Raw genomic sequence first — 8,160 nt, forward strand, 5'->3', positions numbered from 1 at the left:
CCTGATCAGGATGATGGTCTCCAGTTGCATCTAAGTTGCTGCAAACAATATTATTTCATTCCTTTTGATGGCTGAGGAGTATTCCATGCTATATACAAATACCACATTTTCTTTATCCATTCATGAATTGGAGGGCATTTAGGTTGATTCCACATCTTTGCAACTGTGAATTGTGCTCTGATAAACATTTAAGTACAGGTGTGTCTCTTCAGTCTTTTGGGTAAATACTCAGTAATGGAATTGCTGTATCAAATCATAAGTCTATTTCTTTCAAGAATCTCTGTACTGTACAGAGGCTGTACTAATTTGAAGTCCCACCAAGAATGTATAAGCATTTCTTTCTCTCTACATCCTTGTCAGCATCTATTGGGTTTTTATTTTATTTCTTATAGCATAACTGTGTACATTAATGCAATCATGGGGTACAGTGTGCTGTTTTCATATACATAGCATAACTGTGTATATTAATGCAATCATGGGGTACAGTGTGCTGTTTTCATATACATTTTGAAATACTCTCATCAAACTGGTTAACATAACCTTCATGTCATTTTCTTAGTTATTGAGTTAAGACATTCATACTCTGCTTTTAGAAAGATTCACTTGTACCCATCTATTGTGTTTTTATTTGTTAAGAATGGTTATTCTGACAGTGATAAGGTGGCATCTTACTGTGTTTTTAATTTGCATTTCCCTGATAATTAGTGATGAACATTTTTTCAAATGTTTATTGACTATCTGCTTTTGAAAAACTTCTTCTGTTTATGTCTTTTGCACCCTTTTTTTTTTTTGCACCTTTTTTTGCACCTTTTTTTGGATAGGGTTATTTTCTTGCTTATTTGTTTGAGTTAATTGTAAATTTGAGATTAGCCCTTTGTTGGATATATAGTTTGCATACATTTTCTCCAATTCTCTAGGTTGTTTGCATACTCTGATGATTATTTCCTTTGCTATGCAGAAGTTTTTAAAATTTAATTAAGTCCCACTTATTTATTTTTGTTGTTGCTGTATATGCTTTTTGGGTCTTAATCATACATTCTTTGTCTAGGCTGATGTCTAGAAGTTTTTCCCCAGATTGTATTCTAGAATGTATATTGTTTTATGCCTTAAATTTAAGTCCTAGCAAGAGCAATCAGGCAGGAGAAATAACTAAAGGGCATCCAAATCAGGAAGGAGGAGGTCAAACTATCCCTGTTGCCGATAATCTGGTTTTATATCTAGAAAACTCTACAGACTCCATCAAAAGACTCCTAGAATTGATAAAAAAAATTCAGCAAAATCTCATGTTACAAAATCAATGTACACAAATCAGCAGCATTTCTATATACCACAAAACAAGGACTCAACACCATTTACAATGGCTACAAAGAAAATGAAATACCTAGGAGTATACTTAAACAAAGGGGTAAAAGATTTCTACAAGGAGACCTATAAAACACTGATGAAAGAAATCACAGATGATACAAACACATGGAAAAACATCCCATGCTCATGGATTGGTAGAATCAACATTATAGAAAATCCCATACTGTCCAAAGTGATTTACAGATACGATGCAACCCCCATCAAAATACCACCATCATATTTCACAGACCTAGACAAAGTAATTCTAAGATTTATCTCAAATCAAAAAGAGTCTGAATACCCAAAGCAATCTTAAGCAAAAAGAACAAATCTGGAGGCATCACATTACATTACTTCAAATTATATTATAAGGTGATAGTAACTAAAACAACATGGTCCTTGTATAAAAGTAGAGATGTAGAACAATGGAACAGAGAACCCTGAAGTAAAATCATGTAGCTACTACCAACTGATCTTCAGAAAAGCAGACAACAATGTACACTGGCAAAGGAGGCCATATTTAATAAATGGTGCTGGGAAAATTGGATAGCCTGCAGAAGAATGAAACAGAACCCCTATCTCTCATCCTATACAAAAATTAATTCAAGATGGATGTCTTTTCATTAGTTTATGTCTTCTCCATTTTCTTCTATCAGTGTTTTGTAGTTTTTCTTATAGAAGTCTTTTACCTCCTTGGCTAAATTTATATCTAGGGTACCTTTATAAATATATATACACACATATACATATATACACATACATATATAAATATGTATATACATACATATATATGTTATATATAAATCTATGAATGAATGTTACATTTCAATAAAACTTAAAAAATTAAAACAATTATTTTTAGGCATTTAATTTTTGTTTGTAGCCAGTGTAAAAAGGATTGCGTTCTTGATTTCTTTTTTATCTAGTTCATTATTGGTGTATAGAAACACTACTGATTTTTATATGTTGATTTTGTGTTCTGCCACTTTACTGAATTTATCATTTCAGCCGTTACAGAAAACAGTATGGAGGTTTCTTTAAAAACTAAATAGAACTACTGTATGATCCAGAAATCCCACTACTGAGTATTAATCCAAAGGAAAAAAAGTCAATATATTAAAGGTATACATGCACTCACGTGTTTATTGCAGCCAAAATGTGTAATCAAACTAAGTGACCATCAACAGATGACTGGATAAAGAAAATGTGGTGTACATGCACAATCTATTCCACCATTAAAAAGAATCAACATCATGAAAAAGCCCATACTGCCCAAAGTGATTTACAGATCCTGTCGTTTGTTACAACATGGATGGAACTGGAGGTCATTATGGTAAAAGAAGCAAGCTAGGCACAAAATACAAACATCTGATATCCTCAGTCATGTGTGACCTCAAAAAGTGGATCTCATGGAGTAGAGTGGAATGATGGTTACCAGAGGCTGAAGAGAGAGGTTGGTTAGTGAGTATGAACAGTTAGGTAGAAGGGATAAGTTCTAATATTCAATAGCAGAGTGGGGTGACCATAGTTAACAACAAGATAGTAAGTATATATTTTAAAATATCTAGAAGAGAAGACTTGAAATGTTTCTAGCACACACACACACACACACACAAAATCAGAAATATATGAGGCAAGGGATAACCTGCATACCCTGATTTAATCATTACACATTTTACAGATATATCAAAATATCACATATACACCATAAATTTGTATAATTATAAATGTACCAACATTTTTTTTAAAGATATATGAAAAAAACTTAATTGGCTCTATTTGTGATTCTAGAATTGGGTAATACTTTATTTCATAAAACAGAACGAGTGTTCTGACAAGCTGAGCCAAGCGGAGGAGATTGGTTTTACAAACAGAAAAGGGCTGAGGAAGGCAAAAACAGGGAACAGAAAGGGAATTGGTCATCTCAAAGTTATTTTTCTTGTAAAGGTTAAAGCAGAGGGGACTTCCTTATCATGCCAGCTAAGACTGGCCTGTTTAGGGATTTGGCTATTATCTGGCTCTCCTGATTTCTGAGAAGGTCAGATAATTAACTTATTTTGGTTCGGCGCCATGGGACTTCAGCTTGAGTGACTCCATTTTGGTTTGGTCTGTTGGGTCTAGTGCAGGAGCTCAGTCCAAACCAATGGACTTCTGTAAATGTTATTTAACACTAAGCTGGACATTGAAAGAAAGGAACATAGGACATGTGTATTTTGATTGAGGGAAAGTTTGGTGTACTTCCTTCTTCCAAAGTCGGGCAGCCACCAGGACCATTTATGTTGTTGCCTTCAGTTTGGCTCAATTCTTTGGCTAACAATTCCAACTGTTAAAAATGCCATCCTTCCCTCCATGTCGCACATTTGTTCTCAGAGTAATAGTTTTCTAACCACATCCTTTCATCTGGTGTTGAGAACTGGTGTACCTACCGGTCAGCTCAACTCCTGGGCCTCTGCTAGGTGGACCAGAGAAAGCGAGAAATTGCAAGCAATCATTGGCTCACTTTAAGTCTTTCCTGGAAGTGTGCCTAATTATCTAGACAACGTTTTATAATATCATATTTAATAATGATCCAGGATATTGCTGGAATATGTCCAAGCCTTAGTTATTCAATCTGCTTGTCCTGGTTTTAATGACTCTGGTAGTTCCTTTCCACTTGTTTTGCATACAAGTTAGAAAAGCCACAGAGCAGGAGAATGGGAGATGAAACTCAAATTCACCCAGCTGTTACTAATTGTTCAATTTGTCTACTCTGCACTTTGAAAGTAAAATTTTTGTTGCTATTCTTGACCAAGAAGAACCAACTCAGGGACTTTTGGATTACTAGACATAGTTTCTATTACCAACTAAGATGACAAGCTGTTTTCTGTTTTCTTTCCCTGAATTTCAGTCTGGATGACTATGGTACCATATGGTCAGCCTTCAAGAAAAATAGTCTGACTGCAGCACTGTGACATCAACCTTCATCAATCAATTTTTCTTTATAAACAGTCTCACTGTACTGGGGAGGCCTGTAGAAGGAGTTTCTCAGGCAAAGACTTAAAGAAATTCCCAGAACAGTGTGTCTAGCTGAGAAAAACTCTAGACCAAAGCCACCTAGCACTGATCTAGGTCAATGTTGGGAGTTTGTGTCTGGCCTTGCTGGTCATGCTGAGCCTCTAAAAGGCGAGGACAGGCCATGGCTTTCCAGGAAGTATGAGTTCAGGGGAGCCCCAGGCCCTCTCCTGGCAGCTCAGAGGGAATTGCCTCTTGCTGGCCTCGCCTGGACCCGTACACCAGCCATTGGGTCAACTCTGAATCTCACAGGCTCACAGGGCGGCCTTTGGAGGCAGGAAGTGATCAGGACCCTGGTCAGGACCATATATCTGCACCTGAGCCTACTCAGGGAGGTAAATAGGGACAGTTTTTGGTTATTTGCCTTGATGTCACATGTTATTGTTAGGGTAAGGGCCATCTGAGATATATACTTGCCAGGTCATCTTTTAGGTTTTTTTAAAATTATCTTTTCTTGTGAACAGTAATGGTGTCTTAGATGTCAGTCAAAATGGCCCATTCTGCCCAGGTGGGCAAGAGAAAAGCTTTCATCAGATGAAAGTAACTCTGGGGACAACTTTAGGGGGCAGCTGGGCTTGGCTCTGAAGGAAAGGTCTATTCTGTGTGTGCAGCAGATGGAGTCCTGGGGTTCCTTCCCATTCGCTGATGCTGGGACAGGAGTTCAGAAGCAGCACAGGCTGCTGCTGGGCTGGGCTAGGGGACAAGGGAGAAGGTCAGATGCCTGGAAAGCAGAGCAGAAAGGCCTGTAGCCATCAGACTGTGGTCAGGGCAGGGATCCCTTCCTAAAGGTGCTGGGGAACAGTTGGGGACAAAACAGGTCAATAGGACAGGAACTAAGGCAGAGACTAACATGGGTTTGGGGCAGGGAGAGAATAAAGGGTGGAGAGACCTGCAACTTATACACTTAGGCTCTTTATTACAACCCCAGGTCAGGAGTTGATTGGCAGTGAGAACACAGGGAAGCCGCACAATGGTCCTGGCTCCTGGCCCTGGGGCAGTAGCTTGGTTCTCACGGTGAGGAACTGTTTGAGAGCACCACCTGGACTGCAGTGTAACACATGGGTCCAGTTTCGCCAGTCATTGCCATGTCAGCAATAACGCAGCTGTGGACCCATCTCCTTATGCTACTTTATGACTTGATCATTGAGCAACGAACATGGTATATTTGAAAAGATGCGCCAAGGTCATGCTTATGGAGCAACGCCGGCTTGCAACATCACCAAGGTTAATTTAACACAGATAAGACCGAGACGTTTCTTTACCACCCAAGAGTAAATTATCTCAGGCTTGGGGAACAGATGAGGTCAGAAGGGTTCTCCTGCTGCCTCCCCTGTGTACATTCAGAGACCCCCTTTAGCTCCCATCTCCCTGCAAGTCTCACCCCCAGCCTGTGCCGTATTCTCTCAGGGCCTCCCTCCATCCTTCAGTCTCCCTCCCTCTCTCCCGCCTTCCTTCTTCAAAGACTTATCGAGCATCCACTGTGTGCCAAGGTGAAGCAGAAAGTCTCTTGTCACATGGATCTTACGTTCTAGTCAGGTGAACCACACACGACCTCTGAACTATCCAGTAATAAGAAATGCCGTCCAGGAAAATGCCACGGGATACCAGCAGATTGGCCGGGAAACCCTATCCGACAAGATGACCTCTGAGCAGAGCCCTGGCTGAAGGGAGGGGGTGAGCCGTGGGGATGCCAGGGGGCAAAGACGGCACAGGCGGCAGCTGAGTCAGAGGAGTGGGAGGAGAGGAAGTCAGTCTGTGGGAACAGCTGGTTGTGTCTGAGGCAGTGTCAGGAGTTCGTCTTCCCAGGGTAAATTTTCTTAGTAGCTTCTTAAATACTGAAGAAGCATCAAGACTAAAAGGATTGAATCTGAAGTGTCTTTTCAAATCTGGCTTGGGACCTGTTGGAACCAGGGGCCCCTCGCTCCCAACCCCAGGGTGGGCGTCTGCCTATGAATGCTTTGCTCCCCTTCTCCTCTCTAGAAGTTTCCAGGCTGGGGAGGGGTGGGCGGCAGGGAAAGGGGGACTTCAAGCAGTAGGAGCAGAAAACTCCCGACTGTTGTGTGGCAGTGGCCTCCTCCTACCCAGCGCACATCCCCGGGGGCAGTGAGGCAGGTGGAGGCGGTGACCTGCCAGATGTGGCCTGGCCCAGCTGCCCCTGCCCTCCTCACCCAGGGCCTTTTTCTCTACTGGCTCCAGACCTCTCAGGTGTCAACCAGTTTTTCTTCAGGCAGCCTTGGGATTCGGTGAGCCCGGGGAAGAATGCGTCTACTGGCTTGCAGCAAACGCTCAGCTTTCGCTTGCTCTCTGGAACTCTTTCCTATTTCATCTGTGGGGGTGAATTGCCAAAAACTTTTCAGTTAAGTTTGAATATTGAAATTATTGACCATTTTTGTTTTTCTAGTGAGAACTGGGAATCCAAGGAGCCAAGAGGCATTAAAAAAAATAAGCATTTAACATGTGGAACCGGAGAAAGTCTAGTTCCAAACAGAAAAGGCAATTGGTAGCATTTAGTCAAGAGAGATAGATTTCAGGCTTCCTTTTCTTTAAAGGACCACATAAGAGACTGAAAACTGTCTTATCTGAGTGAGGAATGGAGGCTTTTGTGAAAGGAATTATCACTCTCTACTGGCACATTGCTCCTTTGCTACAAGTGACCTAAGGACTTCTCCTCTGACCTACTTATCCATGTATGAGATGCCAAAAATCACCCAAAAAGCAAAAAAGAAAACATCATGTGAGCAGCAGGCAGAGATGAAAATGATTCAAATCAATAAAACCAACTCCCAAGATGTTCTGTCTTATGTTTCAGACTGGCTCATTCACCCCATGGTACCCTTTTGCCCTTGACAGCCACCCTGTCTATGCCATCTAATTTCTGAATCATCTCTTGTATCTTCCCTCACCTTGTGTTTGTTAACCCCAGACTACTTCCTGGATTTCCACCTTCATAAGCTATTATCATCTCTTAGTAATCGCCAGAATCAACTCATTTCAGGTCACCAGTCTTCGTTTCAGTCTCAGTCCTGATAATCACCCTCACTCCCCCAGGCCTGCTCTTTTCAATATAATCTCCAATCACATCCTCTAATACTGACCCTGTCCCACCAAGGTGACGGCATCCCGGTCCAGCCAGGTGCCTGACGGTGTAGTATGGAATCCCTTGAAAATGAAACACCTCATGCTAGAACACCTCATGAAGCTCTGAAAAGCAGGCAAAGACCCGGGCTTTGTGATGCCCTTGATGACAGAATCATCTGGTACCACCTCCTGGCTAACAGGTAGGAAGAGCAAAGTGAGATGCTAGTCCCAACAGAAGGTATTTTTTCATGATGGTCTGTAGTTTATCTTCTAGGAAACAAAACATCAATTTTATTACTACAGATTCATGTAAAGGCAAAAGCAAAAAAAAAATTCTCTAAGAAGTCTAATTGCAAGGAATCAACTTACTTCTTATCTGTTCCTTGAATTTTCTTGCTGCTTTAACCATCCCTTCAGCATCCTCCTCTGCTCAGATGATTTGCTAAAGAAGTAAAGCCAGCGCTAAGCTCGCGTGTAAAAGAGAACCGCAGAGGAGCACGTCTGATTCATTAATGCACCGGTTCAAAAGGTATTTACTTAACACCCGCACTATGATCGATGCTGGAGATACAAGAGTGAGCAGAACCAGACACAATTCTTGATTTCGTGGCCCTTAAACCTCAGGAAGGGCATCATATAAGAATAAAATAATCATGGAAACAAATGTAAAGTTGCAAGTGCTATACT

Source organism: Otolemur garnettii, unplaced genomic scaffold (genome assembly GCF_000181295.1).
Source record: "Otolemur garnettii isolate 467f Iridium unplaced genomic scaffold, OtoGar3 scaffold00095, whole genome shotgun sequence".
Lineage (NCBI taxonomy): Eukaryota > Metazoa > Chordata > Mammalia > Primates > Galagidae > Otolemur > Otolemur garnettii.